Raw genomic sequence first — 16843 nt, 5'->3', positions numbered from 1 at the left:
GGTCATATGATGCAATTTCATGTTTTCCTTTGGAGTAGAGGTCTTCACAGGTCCAAAAAATTGTAACCAAAACCAAAGAATGTACCTAGAACTGACCCGGACGTGTATAATATTTGAAAAAGTTGGACCCGTGAAGAACCGAGGCGTGCCAAAAATGTTATACTTGACACAGACACATCTATTATTTGATGGCTGACCCAAACCTTGCCAGAAAGATACAGACCCGATCAGCAAATTCCACAGCACACTGTTGTAAAACTTTGTCTTACCTTAGCAGCTCATTTATACTTGACATATATCCATATTATTGGATCAAACACACAAAAACATGTCATATGACTCCTTAAAAGTTATGGTAAAATTAATGTCTGGTTTAACTGTTGATTAGAAATATGGGGGCGGTTTTCCGCACAGGGATTAGACTAGTCCTAGACTAAAAAAATGTAAGAGCTGTCCAAACTGAAAACAACTAGCAACGATATATCTTAAAATACATTAGTACCCTTTGTTTTGCCTCAAAATGCACACAAGAAATGTTTTTAGTAAGGCATGTTTGTTAAAACTAGTTATATTTCCTAATTAAACTAAGGCCTAGTCCTGGTTTAAGCAAATCCTTGTCCGGTAAACCGCCCCATGGGGTTTAATTGTGAATTTATTATGTGAATTTTAGAAATATCTGTCTTTCCCGAGGCGTTGCAAACATTTTGATTAAACTTATACAAAATATGCTGGTTACTGAATCACTGTGTTACTCATTAATTAAGATTAATAACAAAATTAATAGAAATGTTGAGATAAATATTATTGTATTGTTTTTTTGTTAATTGTTCATTGAATGAAACTGAAACGTTTGATTTATAAAAAATGAATTTAGGGGAAAAAAACTCTGTACTGCAGAAGTTCACAGCTAGGATTCAAATAAACTTCCATTTATCCCATTTCAAACTCATCTGGGGCAGAGATCCTCCAGTTGTCTACAAAGCTCCTGGGTATAAATGGATCCATCTGTGGTGTGACGGTAAGATTGGTAATCCTCTACTGTGGCCATTCCAATCAGCAAATCAGCTTCTATAGGGATACTGTAGGACGCAACCTTTTGAGCATCCTCTTCTTGCTCCTGCCCATCCGCCATCCACATAGCTCTCTGGCCCACTCATGTAACAGTCTTTGAATGGGGAAAACATGGAAGTGTTTGGTGGCTTCTACATTCTTCCCTGTTTGGATATTAAGGAATAAATGGGAATATTCTAAATGCTAACACATTCATGACACGCTGTGCAAAGATGAAGTGCACGCATTGAAAAAGATAGGTATGTATTCATTCATCTAAGTTGAGGTAAGAACATAGTAAAATATTGAAAAAACGGTGGTGTTTTCCTTTAAAGGCCCTTTCACACGTGACGTGGCAAGTGGTGGAATCAGCACACAGTTGCTGCTTTCTCTTTAGCTTTGTGCAGTTGAAGCCTTGTTTACACTTTTGCAATTCGCATGGCTCTACTCTATGGCGTGAACCTGCGGGCTCCTCAGTAAATCTACAAGGCTTTTATGCTTGACGTTGTGAGGATTAGCGGATGAATGAACCCAATAGCAGACGGTGTCGGGGAAAACAGAAAACACTTTATTTGTGACACAAAACAAAAACCCACGAGGGGGTACAAAACATGAAACATGAACTCTTTGACAGATAACACTAAACTTGACTGGGTAACTAGACTCTGAATGACGTGGAACACGACACGACACAACACAATGATCCTGCACAGAACTAAAGATACACTGACATTAAATAGAATAAACCAAACAAGATAACGAGCGGGGAACAGGTGATGGGAATAAATACTAATTAACAATAAGCAGGCGAACAAGGGGGGCGGGGTCACAGGACAAGACACCGGAGGCACATGCCAACACAAAAACAAGGCATGAACCTCCACACAAGGCCAGGGACTGCCAGAACTCTGCCACCATGACAAAAGACAAATATAACAAGACCTCAAGGCAGAGTCCTGACAGTAGCCCTCCCTCAAAGGACGCCACCTGGCGTCCAAAAAGGGAACACACAAGACAAGAAAACATGACCGATAATAAACATGACAAGACTATCAACACATCAGACAATAAAATAACAAAAGGTGCAAAACGAAACCTATCAAACACACTGAAGTCCACAAAATACTAATACAAGACAGTCCATGGGGGTTTGGGGCGAGGACGCAGCTGGGACTGCGCGGGCTCCGGCTCTGGCTGCGCGGACTGCGCGGGCTCCGGCTCTGGCTGCGCGGACTGCGCGGGCTCCGGCTCTGGCTGCGCGGACTGCGCGGGCTCCGGCTCTGGCTGCGCGGACTGCGCGGGCTCCGGCTCTGGCTGCGCGGACTGCGCGGGCTCCGGCTCTGGCTGCGCGGACTGCGCGGGCTCCGGCTCTGGCTGCGCGGGCTCCGGCTCTGGCTGCGCGGACTGCGCGGGCTCTGGCTGCGCGGACTGCGCGGGCTCCGGCTCTGGCTGCGCGGACTGCGCGGGCTCCGGCTCTGGCTGCACGGACTGCGCGGGCTCCGGCCTGGCGACGGCTCTCAAGAGCGCACTGAAGAGTGCTGTGCGTTCCCCCTCTGTCAACCAGCAAGGGGCTGGACGCACAGCAATGGGCAGCAGCACCGTGACTGGAGGCGCTGCGACGGACCCCGACACCGTCGCTGGGTTCAGTGTTGGCAGGATCATTCTGTGAGGATTAGCGGATGAATGAACCCAATAGCAGACGGTGTCGGGGAAAACAGAAAACACTTTATTTGTGACACAAAACAAAAACCCACAAGGGGGTACAAAACATGAAACATGAACTCTTTGACAGATAACACTAAACTTGACTGGGTAACTAGACTCTGAATGACGTGGAACACGACACGACACAACACAATGATCCTGCACAGAACTAAAGATACACTGACATTAAATAGAATAAACCAAACAAGATAACGAGCGGGGAACAGGTAATGGGAATAAATACTAATTAACAATAAGCAGGCGAACAAGGGGGGCAGGGTCACAGGACAAGACACCGGAGGCACATGCCAACACAAAAACAAGGCATGAACCTCCACACAAGGCCAGGGACTGCCAGAACTCTGCCACCATGACAAAAGACAAATATAACAAGACCTCAAGGCAGAGTCCTGACAGACGTGCTCTCCATTGTATAATTCTGTGAAATGACAGAGGGCGACTCTTGAGTAATTGTTCTCAAAACCATCAAAAAGCAGCAATGAGAGGAAGTAGTTTGCCGAATAATTTGTCAAACACTCGTCTCGTGAGAAGTTTGTAAATACATGATTTCTTCACATATAAATTAGGGCTGTCAAAAGATTAATCGTGATTAATCACATCTAAAATAAAAGTTTGTGTTTACATAACATATGTGTGTGTAATGTGTATAATTATTATGTATATATAAATACACACACATTCATGTGTATATTTAAGAAATATTTGCATTTATATACTGTATAAACATTTATATAATTTATATTATATAGAAATATAAATATTTTATATATAAATATAACCAATTTTTCTTAAATATATACATGACTGTGTGTGTTTTTATATATAAATATTAATTATACACACTACACACACATATGTTATGTAAACACAAACTTTTATTTTAGATGTGATTAATCACGATTAATCTTTTGACAGCCCTAATATAAATTGATTAGGTTGTGGCCATTTTGAAGACACATGAAAAAGTTTTTATGTTGTTTTTATAAAACATCACTTTACTTGAAGGGGTGTTCATAAGGCTGACATGACACCTTCATAATCATGACATGACACGTGTCATAAATATGAAGGAGATTTTATGCACATTTATGACTACTGTAGTTTTTCATTTCCTACAGGGCAGGGGAAGGGGTATGTAAAATAAAACAAAAGTTTCTAAGCAGTTGCACACATCTAAATGCTTTTTTTACTATAGTAAAAGTACGTTAATGTACTTAAATATTAAATGTAAAACAAAAACTTGTATTTATGAAATGTAATAGAGTAACAATTATAATAATATGCTTTGGGATGTATGTTTTCCAAAGAAAAACACTGATAAAATACAAATACTTGAAAAATACTTTTAAGTAGAAAGTAAAACCTCTGCTTGATTGTGACCCTAGCAACTTGTCAACCCACCTGTGGTCTGTGGACATTGGCATGAACGATCTAACGTGTTTTTTTGGCAGTCTGTAAAACGATAGATCTGTTAGTACAGTCTATCGCACAACAGTTTTTTCCCATTTAGACGTGTTTTCCCTGTGTTTTCGCTGATTTCAACCTGTACAAAAATGCTTGCAACTCAGTGGGCATAACCGCAGTCACTTTCGCCGAATGTGACGTCACGTGCATACCCTCTATATACACTGCAGGTCCCCTTACATGGAAGTTGTCATTTCACGCCACCATGTTTCTATAGTAGCCCTAAATGGACAAACTGCTCTACAGATCACATTACATCCCTATGCTGTCTTAGGCGATGACGATGTTTGTTGTGTGGCGGCTACCGTAGCTTCTCTGTGTGTTTCGAAAAGGAGGGGTGAGCTGTGGACTAAGCTGTTTGTTGCAATTTGCAATTTCCCCACTAGATGCAGCTAAAATAACAGGGTTCCCACACTTTAGTTAACTTCAAATTCAAGGACCTTTCAAGGACTTTCCAGGTCCAATACCCTTAAATTCAAGGACTAAATGTGGGGACACATTTCAAGTGAGAGCAAGGTTACATTATGTTACCTTTTAAGATGCATTGTTACAGTTCCCTTTTGAGGGAACTCTGTGACTACTACAGTGACACTTTGGAGACTCCTCCAGGAGTAAGTGCGTCTGAATGTGTATATCAAATTCAACCAATGGTAAGGCTTAATGACAAAGACAGGGTGACACGGGAGCCAGGAAGTATATCGCTATCTAAAATGTTGCCAAGAAAGGCGTTACAGGGACGCAGGAAGTATGGCAAGGCAGCGTCTCGTTCCCTTCTCAGGGAACAACAGTTACTTATGTAACCCGAAACGTTTTAATGTGTCAAACACAACTATGCAAAAAAGCAATTTGGTAGAAGATATAAGCATTTAAAGTGAACAGGTTAGCATGTGTGTTTAAAAAGTATATTCAAGCACTTTCAATGACCTGTATACCGGTATATATTTTCACAAAATTTCCAGGGTGTTAGGAACGACAAACACAAGGATCCCAGCGCAGAGGTGTTTATTAGATGCAGAGATGTTTAGGAGATGACACTCAGTGATATGTATAATAGAAGACACTCTGTGAAAGTCAATATGTATATAAGATGACACTCTGTGAAAGTCAATATGTATATGAGATGACACTCTGTGTTCGTGATGATGTATGCGAGGAGACAACACAGGAGAGACAGGCTCAAGGGAATCCTTCTCGGGAAAGGCTCAACGTGGGAAACACAGCACAGCCGTAGAACGTCCACTCGCACATCCGAAATCCTCTAAGATGAAATCCTGGCAGGGCACAGAGAGAGAGAGAGGCGGTCAGAGTCTTCAGCAGAGTCTGTGCTGGACAGCGCACATCGGTAGTCCGAGTCTTATGCAGAATTACGCGCCGAGAGCGCACTGCGGCTGGACAGCGCTAGATGTAGACAGGCGCTCAGAGAATCCACAGACAGAGTGTACACAGAGGCTTGGCGGTGGACACACCACTCGAGAGAGACTGACAGCGGGTCGGGGAATCTAAAGGGGTAAAGGCAGCAGAGAGCACGGTGAGTAATCCAAATACTATAATTGGGGACAGATACAAAGACACGACAGGACTAGAACTAGACAAGCTAGCGGGCAGGTACATACATAGACGAACTTGCAAAGAACAAAGGAAACGAGGGGAATTTAAATCAAACCGGATTGGGCAATAACAAGGATCAGGTGTGGGACGCCGGTGCAAAGAGTTAGAGACAATGAGATCACCAGGTGGAGGGCGCGCACGTGTGGAGCTGTCAAAACAAAAACACAACACAAGTGAAACAAAGACAAAGCAGCCAATAAAACCGAAATCATGACAGGACTCCCCCCCCATGACCGCCACCGGGCGGTCCATGAGGGGGCTCACCGGAGATCCTCTATCAGCCCAGGGTCCAGAATGTCCCGGGCCGGTACCCAACACCTCTCCTCCGGACCATAGCCCTCCCAGTCTACGAGGTATTGAAATCCCCTACCCCGGCGACGCATATCTAGAAGGGACTTAACAGAATACACGGGAGCACCATCTACGAGCTGAGGGGTGGGAGGGGCGGGGGCAGAGGGAACAGGGTTAAGGTGGGAAAAAAGAACCGGTTTCAGCTTGGAAACATGGAAAACCGGGTGAACCCGACCGAGTGCTGGGGGCAATCTGAGCCGAACCGTCACGGGATTATCGCGGGATTAATAACTTTCACTATGCTGTATGGCCCAAGGAATCGTGGAGCCAGCTTGCGAGAGGGCTCACGGAGAGGTAAATCCTTGGACGAAAGCCATACTTTCTGCCCACAGATAAAACGGGGCGGAGGTCTACGGTGACGGTCGGCCGCGGCTTTGGTTCGTCTGGAAACCTGACGTAAAGTAAACCTAGCTTTCCTCCAGGTGCGTTTGCAACGACGGACGAAGGCCAGCGCAGACGGGACCACCGCATCAGGTTCTTGGGACGGGAATAAAGGAGGCTGAAACCCCATGGACGCCTCAAAAGGGGACATATTCAAGGAAGACACGGGGAGAGAATTATGGGCGTATTCGACCCAGGGTAGCTGTTGGCACCAGGAGCTCGGATATTGCGATGTCAGACAGCGGAGAGCTCTACCTAAATCTTGGTTAGCCCGTTCACATTGCCCGTTGGTCTGAGGATGATACCCAGAAGACAAGCTAGCTGTGGAACCTATTTGTCTACAAAATTCCTGCCAGAAACGAGAAATAAACTGAGGACCCCTATCTGAAACAACGTCTGTGGGCAGACCATGTAAGCGAAAGACGTGTTCGATCATAACCTGGGCAGTTTCCTTAGCAGTGGGTAACTTGGGTAAAGGGACAAAGTGAGCCGCCTTGGAGAAGCGGTCGACAATGGTCAAAACAACAGTGTTTCCCTTAGAAATAGGCAAATTGGTTACAAAATCGATTGCGATATGTGACCAAGGACGAGAGGGAATGGGTAACGGTTTAAGCAGACCAATAGAGGCTTGATGAGAGGCCTTATTACGGGCACAAACCTGACAGGCTAACACAAACTGTCTGACATCGGGACCCATAGAGGGCCACCAAAAACGCTGACGTACTGTAGCCAACGTTCTCCGAACCCCCGAATGCCATACAAACTTGGACTCGTGACCCCACCGGATGACCTCGGAGCGAAGCGCATTCGGAACCCACAATCGACCCGCTGGGCACCCCTCTGGCACTTCCCCCTCCCGGCCGGCCCGTCTCACCCGCTGTTCTATTCCCCAGCGCAGGGCACCCACCACCCGCCCCTCCGGGAGGATGGTTTCGTCCCCAGCGGAACCGGGGCTTTCGAACAAACGAGAGAGAGCATCGGGCTTAGTATTCTTGGAACCGGGCCGGTACGAGAGGGTGAAGTTCAATCTGTCAAAGAAGAGCGCCCAACGAGCCTGACGAGAAGATAACCTCCTGGCTGAACGGATGTATTCGAGATTCTTATGATCCGTCCAGACCAGGAAGGGCTCCGAGGTCCCCTCCAACCAGTGACGCCACTCACCCAAAGCCAGTCTGACCGCCAGCAGCTCCCAGTTGCCTATGTCATAATTTCGCTCTGCTGGGTTTAACCGATGGGAGAAAAAGGCACAGGGATGCACCTTGCCATCCTTAGCAGATCGCTGAGACAAAACGGCGCCTACCCCGACATCTGAAGCATCCACATCCACAATAAATTGAGCAGCCGGATCTGGAATAGAGAGAACAGGAGCAGAGATAAACAGGGACTTTAAATTATCAAAGGCCTCCTGAGCACTGGAATTCCAGACAAACCTCTCCTTAGTGGAAGTGAGAGCAGTAAGAGGTTGAGCAATCTGACCATAATTTCTGATAAACCGCCGATAAAAATTGGCGAAACCCAGAAATCTTAATAAATCCTTACGGGAGTCGAGGACTGGCCATTCGGCCACCGCTTTGATCTTGGCTGGGTCAGGACGGATCTCACCGGGGGCAACAACAAAACCCAGGAACGAAACTGACTTACGATGGAATTCGCACTTCTCCGCCTTGACATACAGCTTATTTTCTAACAGCCGGCGTAAGACTCGGCGGACATGCTGAGTGTGTTCCTGCATAGAGGGAGAAAAGATGAGAATATCATCTATGTACACAAAGACAAACTTGTTAATCATGTCTCTCAGCACATCATTGACCAGAGTCTGGAAGACAGAGGGGGCGTTACAAAGGCCGAACGGCAGAACGCAGTACTCAAAGTGTCCGGTAGGGGTGTTAAAGGCTGTCTTCCATTCATCTCCCTCTCTTATTCGCACCAGATGATAGGCGTTGCGTAAATCTAGCTTAGTAAAGAACTGCGCCCCCTGCAGGAGCTCAAACGCAGTAGACATTAAAGGAAGGGGGTACCTATTCTTAACAGTAATGTCATTTAAACCCCTATAATCAATACAAGGGCGCAGGGAGCCGTCTTTCTTGCCAACAAAGAAAAACCCCGCCCCTGCGGGCGAGGTGGAGGGATGGATGAGACCGGCACGCAGGGCTTCATTAATATACTGGTCCATAGCCTCTCTCTCAGGACCCGATAAAGAATAAAGTCTACCCTTAGGCGGAGAAGTGCCGGGGAGGAGATCAATACCACAATCATATGGCCGGTGAGGAGGAAGGGAGGTGGCCCGGGCTTTACTAAACACCTGAGCGATATCCGCATACTCCGCTGGGACTCCGGTCAAATCGACCGCCGGAACCTGAGGAAGAGAGAGAACAAAACCAGAAACAGCAGAACCAAGACAAGACACATGACAAGACTGAGACCAAGACAAAATGACACTATGCTGCCAATCAACGTGAGGGTTGTGTTGCGCTAGCCAACCATGCCCTAAAATAATGGGAGATAGAGAAGCATGAAGAATATGCAACACAATCTCCTCACGATGATTACCAGACACAGAGAGACTCACAGGGGGGGTGCAATGTGTGATCCGCGCCATCTGCTGCCCCTTAAGGGACCAGACATCCAAAGGGGATTGGAGAGGGACAGCCGGGACACCCCAGGCGCGAACCAGCGCTTCATCAATGAAGTTGCCCTCCGCACCAGAGTCGAGAAGGGCGGTGGACGGATGATCACGCCCAGCGAAGGACAGCATGACGGGGAGCTGGGTGCTGGAAACAGGGGAGAGTTTAGAAGATGTAGCGCCCACCAGGACTCCCGGACTCACTGGTGGGCAGCGGCTTTTAACGGGCAGGTCCTTGCAAAATGTCCGGGTTTCCCGCAGTAGAGGCAGAGGGCATTCTGCAGCCGCCTCTCTCTCTCTCTCTGTGACAGGCGCATGCGCCCCGGTTGCATAGGCTCAGGCTCGATAGGTGGTGAGATCGAGGAAGAGGACGACACCGTGGGCTCGTCCATGAAGACCCGCTGGCGGAGAGAGCGGCGCTGATTACGAAGTAGCCTCCGGCCCTCGACCCGGAGAGCTAAATCAATTATGGCCTCTAGAGAAGGAGGAAGATCATGGACCGCGATCTCGTCCTGGAGAGCATTAGACAGCCCCTCAACGAACTGCGCACGAAGAGCCGCTTCATTCCAGTGGCAGGAAGCCGCTAAGGTCTTGAATTCTATGGCGTACTCGGTGACTGTGTGTCTTCCCTGAACCAAGCGAGCCAACCGAGCCACGACGGCGTCCCCGCGCACTGAGCGGTCGAAGAGCTTCTCCATCTCTTCGCGGAATTCGTCGAAGGACCGGCAACAAGGATCACGGGCATCCCAGACGGCCGTAGCCCAGTCACGTGCCTTTCCGACCAGAAGGGTGATTACGTACGCCACTCGGGTGCGCTCAGAGGAATAGCGGCGTGGCTGGAGTGCAAATACCAGGGAGCATTGTGAAAGAAACGCTCGGCAGGAGGCTGGATTGCCATCATACGGTGGTCGGGCTGAGGCATGAGGCTCCGTCTCAAACTGCTGACTGGTCTGTGAGGTATTTTGCTGAACCTGGTCAAGACGGGAGGAAAGGTCGGACATGCGCGTGGATAAATCCTCGACCTCCTGTGAAGTGGTGGTGAGGCGGGCCGAGTGTTGGCCTAACCAAGAGCCTTGCGTCAACCTCCGCGGGATCCATAACTGGCAAGTTCGTCCTGTTAGGAACGACAAACACAAGGATCCCAGCGCAGAGGTGTTTATTAGATGCAGAGATGTTTAGGAGATGACACTCAGTGATATGTATAATAGAAGACACTCTGTGAAAGTCAATATGTATATAAGATGACACTCTGTGAAAGTCAATATGTATATGAGATGACACTCTGTGTTCATGATGATGTATGCGAGGAGACAACACAGGAGAGACAGGCTCAAGGGAATCCTTTTCGGGAAAGGCTCAATGTGGGAAACACAGCACAGCCGTAGAACGTCCACTCGCACATCCGAAATCCTCTAAGATGAAATCCTGGCAGGGCACAGAGAGAGAGAGAGGCGGTCAGAGTCTTCAGCAGAGTCTGTGCTGGACAGCGCACAGCGGTAGTCCGAGTCTTACGCAGAATTATGCGCCGAGAGCGCACTGCGGCTGGACAGCGCTAGATGTAGACAGGCGCTCAGAGAATCCACAGACAGAGTGTACACAGAGGCTTGGCGGTGGACTCACCACTCGGGAGAGACTGACAGCGGGGCGGGGAATCTAAAGGGGTAAAGGCAGCAGAGAGCACGGTGAGTAATCCAAATACTATAATTGGGGACAGATACAAAGACACGACAGGACTAGAACTAGACAAGCTAGCGGGCAGGTACATACATAGACGAACTTGCAAAGAACAAAGGAAACGAGGGGAATTTAAATCAAACCGGATTAGGCAATAACAAGGATCAGGTATGGGACGCCGGTGCGAAGAGTTAGAGACAATGAGATCACCAGGTGGAGGGCGCGCACGTGTGGAGCTGTCAAAACAAAAACACAACACAAGTGAAACAAAGACAAAGCAGCCAATAAAACCGAAATCATGACACAGGGTCTAGAATTTTTCCCCCCAGATTCACAAACTTTCAACACACATCACCTTTAAAGCTTTTGTTTACTTCCAGGCTTATTTGTGATATAAATTCTACATTTGGCTTGTTAGACATCACTTTCTTCAACTTACAGTACATGTTTCAAGTTTTGCTTTTAGAAGATTTGAAAGGAACTTCACAATATGAAGGTTTTCTTCAGTCATGTCCTCAGACAATTGAAAAAGCATCTTTCTGTAATGAAAGAAAAAGAAGAATGTAATATCAAAAACTAAAATTTACCATTTCCCAAAATAACTATTTAACAACCACCATTGACAATTCTGTCTATCTACAGCAATAGATACATATAAATCTAGTTTAACACCTGTTAGGCTACATACTGTAATAAAAGATTAGGAAGAGTGGCTAAGATAGATTGTTAAACAATCTACAGTTCACATAGTTTTCTTCATACCTGTAGGTGAGACACCCTTATAGATATCATGTGCCAGTTAATGCTCCACTTCCTCTTTGGACGTGTTTAGGATCTTTAGCAAGTCGAGGCATCGAATTGTGATGAGAAGCTCAGGGATAAGCAGCCCATCAACGAGCCATCCCACCTCATCAAGTCTTTGAGAGAGTATTTTTTTAAGATTTTCAGTTTGGACAGCTTTTAAATATTTTAAGACTAGTCTAAAAAAAGGGCCCGGGAAACAGCCCCTAAAAGAAACTTGTTATTGTTTGATGTGTGAGGAAGCTCTATGCATGAGTCACGAAATTCAATTGCATACAATAGCTGTAAAGCAGTGCGTCTATGACCCACTAGGGCACTGGTTCCCAACCTTTTCACTTTAAGGCCCCCTAGCTGTCCACAACAATATTGAAGCCCCCCACTTACTCATATTTTTCCACGTAAAATAAAAAATAGAACTTGGAATGACTAGACAGATGTATATTCGCTACTAAAATGTCCAAAAAATAAGAAATATCTTGATTTTTGCTTGTTTGAGCATAATTTTAATGTAAGATAAATAAGGAATAAGACAAGAGTAGACTTAAAATAAGCTGAAGAAATTAAGACATGTCTTACAGTTCATCTTCTTTAATGAATATATATATTTCTCAAGTTGTGCCAAGCTTTAAAATATTTGATTGGGTAGAAACTGTGAAACTTTTCTTTAAAAGTTCTGGGACGGGTTTCCCAAAAGCATCGTAAATCGTACGAATCATCTTAGAATTACTGGCCGTTTCCCAAAAGCTTCGTAACTTAAGTAGCACTTGAAAATCATTGTAGATCTACGAGTGCTCTGGGTTATCGTTAATTCATAAGTGCATCGTAAGACAACAGTGTTACAAGGTCACCTGCAGGACAACCATCAAATTGCACTCCTGTAATAAGTGGCAGCAGGTGACTTCTCCTTCGAGGGGCGCGAATTCAAAATATGTGTTCATTGCGTCATGTGAACCATGAGCATCATCTGTCTTGTCAAAAAACCTGCCTGCTGCAAACGCGTCGAAAGGGTTTATTATAAAAGAGACGGTCATGTTCACAAAAAACTCGCAAAACACTAACTTACAACTAAACTCAGGCAAAACTCAGTGCAGCAGACACTTTATTTTGACAAGACGCATGATGCACATGGTTCACATGACAGGCCGAACACATATTTTGAGATGACGAGCAACACACATGACAGGCTGTAATAGTTTTAATGGAAAGCAGCTGATGGTTCTTAATGGTATTGTAATGAAATCCATTACAATTTGTATTAAATTTTAATTTCTGTGATGGTTTTTGTTGATTTTTAGCAATATGGGTAGCTTACCAATGTATTCTTTGTGGTTATAGGTATACTGCCGTCCAAAGCCAAAGCCCAGTAACTACACACTTGGTCGAAATTGAGTTAAGGCTTGAAATTAGCTTTATGACATCTGTTCTGTCTTGTGACAAAGTGTCCTCATTCAATTTTGTCCCGTTTCAGAGAAACGATGGTGTCAAAATTGCAGTAACTATACAAAATCCATGCTAATACCAAGGCAAACCGCAGTAAGTGATGTTACTGTGTTCTGACTTTGTTTCCCCGGCTTTGATACCGCAGATACAACAAACCATCCATGGCACAATCCCGCGGCCAAATGATGCTTGAACTCGCGTTAAAACACAAATAAACAAATACGGGTAAGTAAGATAGCTAAATAATAACTCATACTAAGGCAAATTACTGCTTTATAAGTAGTTAACATTGACTAGCCAGTGCTAGCAAGTTTTGACCTACCTGTGCTCGTCCATTGAAGGCAATATCCTCTGACAATAATGATATAATCCGATTCAGTCGCATTGGTGTTTGTTGATTCGAACATCTCTCCACTTTTTAGGTAGCTAATCCAATTTTATTGACAGGGGTTACTCCTTCAAAAGTTTGATAAGAGTAAAGTGGTAAAGTTATAATGTTAGGCAAAGTTAACGGCGCCCAGTCAACCTGACGAGCGCAGCTGGGCACACTAGGTGAAAAAGTACTTTCATAATAAGTACACTTTTTCCATGAACTAATTTTGTAGGCTACTTAATATTAAAACATTTTGTTTAGTACTTTCTTAAGCTAATCTTAAAAATATCTAAGTTTACATAACTGTGCTACTTTGACACAACATGAAAAATAACTAAAATGTGCATAGTTACCAGTACATTTGAAACGATAATGTCTTTGGGACAAACATGTTCTTCTATTTTTAAATTGTGTTATACTGCACTTAAGCCGCCTTTCCACTGCACACGACAAACGACGGCGGATTAGCCGGAAGTCATTCATTTCCTATGGAGAGTCGCAAAGGGGCTACTTGAGCTGCCGACCATCTGCGGATGCGTAAATATCGGATCCGTTTTGACGGTTGGATGCGTTAAAAAATTTGAACTTGTGCGACTAAACCGCATGCGATATGCCGACCGGAAGTGATGTATTTTATTGTATTCCAATCATAAACTGTGTGTGAGGTGAAAATTATTAATCCTTTTTGTTTAACTTTATTAGTAACACTTGAATCCTTAAAAAAAACTTTTGGTTATTGATAATAAATAGATTATCAATTTAATTTTTGTATGTTATTATTTTAATCTTGTCTTCATATGTTCTCCCCAAAAAATATTGGCAATATTTGTTATATATGCATAGCTGTTTATTGTTTCATTCATTTGCATTCATTTATTTATTCCACCATGGTAAACATATTAGAATGAAGCCTCTTGCACTGGAATGAGCTTCTCTCCCATATACGATTAAACTGAAACTTCATTAGGATTGCCACTAGGGGGAGAACTCCGAATGACGTTTCCGTATGTCGTGTGAAGTGGAAAGGCGGCTTTAGGCTTTGGAGGGCAGTATAGATCTTTCCAAAATGAAAATGATCCCATATTTTTGCACCCTCAAGCTGCAGGTTTATATGGCTTTCTTCTATCAGACAAACACAGTCAATAGTTGAAATAATATACTGATTCTATCAGCTTTGTAATGGCATTGGATAGTGCCCTATTTTTAAAACTCCAAAAAATGCACCCATCCATTAAAAACGAATCCATATGCTTATTAAACATTCTCCGAGTTGAAGTGATTGGTTTTGATATTATTAGGTCAGAGGTCAGCTTCTGACTGACCTCAACTCTTTTGTGAACACATATATGGCCATAGTTTATAAAGTCTGAAATATAAAGGTTTCCTTACAAAACCAACCATTTTGCATCAGAAGACCATATGAATAAGTTTTTGATGGATGATGGATGCGCTGTTTGGAACCTGCTCTCTTGGTTTGGTTTGTTTATACATATTTGAACACAGCAATCGTGCTCGGATCAGCACCAAAACAGTTAGTCATGTGGTCTCAATATCAATGTTATTACTCATGTCTGATCTCACTTAGAGCAACAGGAGTCGGAACAGACGCTAATACTTGTATTTCAAACATTGTAAGAATTAGAATAATTGTAACAAACTTAAGACTGCATTTTTTTAAGTCCATACTTGGCAACAAGTATTACTCTTATTTACAACAGGTTCTCTGAAAATCTAATGTTAAGAAATGTCAATTTGGATTCAAATTGGATTTTGTAATTACAAGTTGTTTGACATTATATTACTTGCCATTGACTGAATCCTCATGACGTGTAAAAAAACTTCAAGAGAAAGCATTCTTTCATGCAATGCAAATGTTTGTTTAATTGGTAAATTAGATTTGGCCTTTTGAAAAAGGAGAACTAAGGAGAACACTATGTTTTCCAAGAACTAGTTTTTGTAAGCTTTATAAGACCAGATGCAAGTGGGTGTTTTGTAAATATCTACTGATGTGCATTACAAGACAATCTTAACAAAGTACAAAAATACAGGGCTGGTCTTTCTAATTAGGGAATTATTGGATCATGGAAAGTGTCCATTCTATACTAGAAGGAAGCCAGTGGTTGGAAGGAGGGATGGAAAAATATTTGTGATTGGCGATGTCGAATAAAAGGAAAGTTCAGGAGCAGATTAAAATAAATTAGATTATGATGAAAGATTATGAAAACAAGCATTTCAAGGAAGAAAGAAATTTGATTTTATGCTGAATTTAAGAAATCACCCTAATAGACATCTGATAGTCCAGGGACTTTAAAGGTGGACCAAACAAGAAAATTATAGACCAACAGTCTCCCACACCTAGTTGCACATACGTAAGAGAAGATTAAGATCTCGAGAATTTAACCAATGTGGACTCCAGACAATGCTAAACGGCTAGAGTGTCTCCAAATGTCTCCATCTCCCAGACGATCCTGAGAAAGAAAATCGTATACATCACTAAACCTTCAGTTTTCATGTTAATGTGATTTTGTTACAAAGTTAAAGGCTTCGTAATTGATATTTATATAGTTAGTAGACAGAACATGGTGTACTTTTAAATGAAAACATTGGCAGAGGAACTCAGGTTAAAGGCTTCCAAGCACATGCAATGTAGTAGAGTAGACAAATCAGGTCATTTTTTTAAAGAATGCTTAGCAAGAATCTGTCTTTGCCTTCCATAATGCCACATTTTATATCAAATCAATCTGCATCAATGCATCTGTCCAGAAAATAACACAAATGTGAGATTGGGTGAGTTAAAAACTGAATCATTTATAGTGTGTCATGAGTTTCAGTTAAGTAATGTGGTGTGCATAAAAACAACTAACTTAATTTGTCTTGACTACAGGCAGCTATTTATGGTACACTGTAAAACTAAGTGACCCTATATGTTTAAAACTAAAAAGGATCTAACATTTTTACATTTCATATCACCATGTTTCTACATTAGTCCTAAATTGACAAATTGTTTTGTAGAGAACAATTTGTAACTATGTTAGCTGTCTCAAAGGCCAATTCAAGGGCTGCGACCTTCTAAGGACGCGACCTTAAAACGCGAGCACTTGGTCTTTGAAGGTGGCAGCCTCCAAAGTCCGCAAAGAGAAATGAAATGAGAGGTTTTAACCTTCGGTGGACCCATAACTTGCGTCACCTGATGCACACGCTCAACACACCGGAGACGTTTCTGACTTATGAAAATAAATTAAGGAACCAGAATATGGAAAAATATTTATTTTATTTTAGAAAATATGACACGCTTATGGAGATTAAACTTACCAACAATATATCATATTAATCAACCATAGAAATATATGCAA

This window comes from Paramisgurnus dabryanus, chromosome 7, assembly GCF_030506205.2.
Source record: "Paramisgurnus dabryanus chromosome 7, PD_genome_1.1, whole genome shotgun sequence".
In the NCBI taxonomy this organism is placed as follows: domain Eukaryota; kingdom Metazoa; phylum Chordata; class Actinopteri; order Cypriniformes; family Cobitidae; genus Paramisgurnus; species Paramisgurnus dabryanus.
This window is presented reverse-complemented; position numbering follows the sequence as displayed.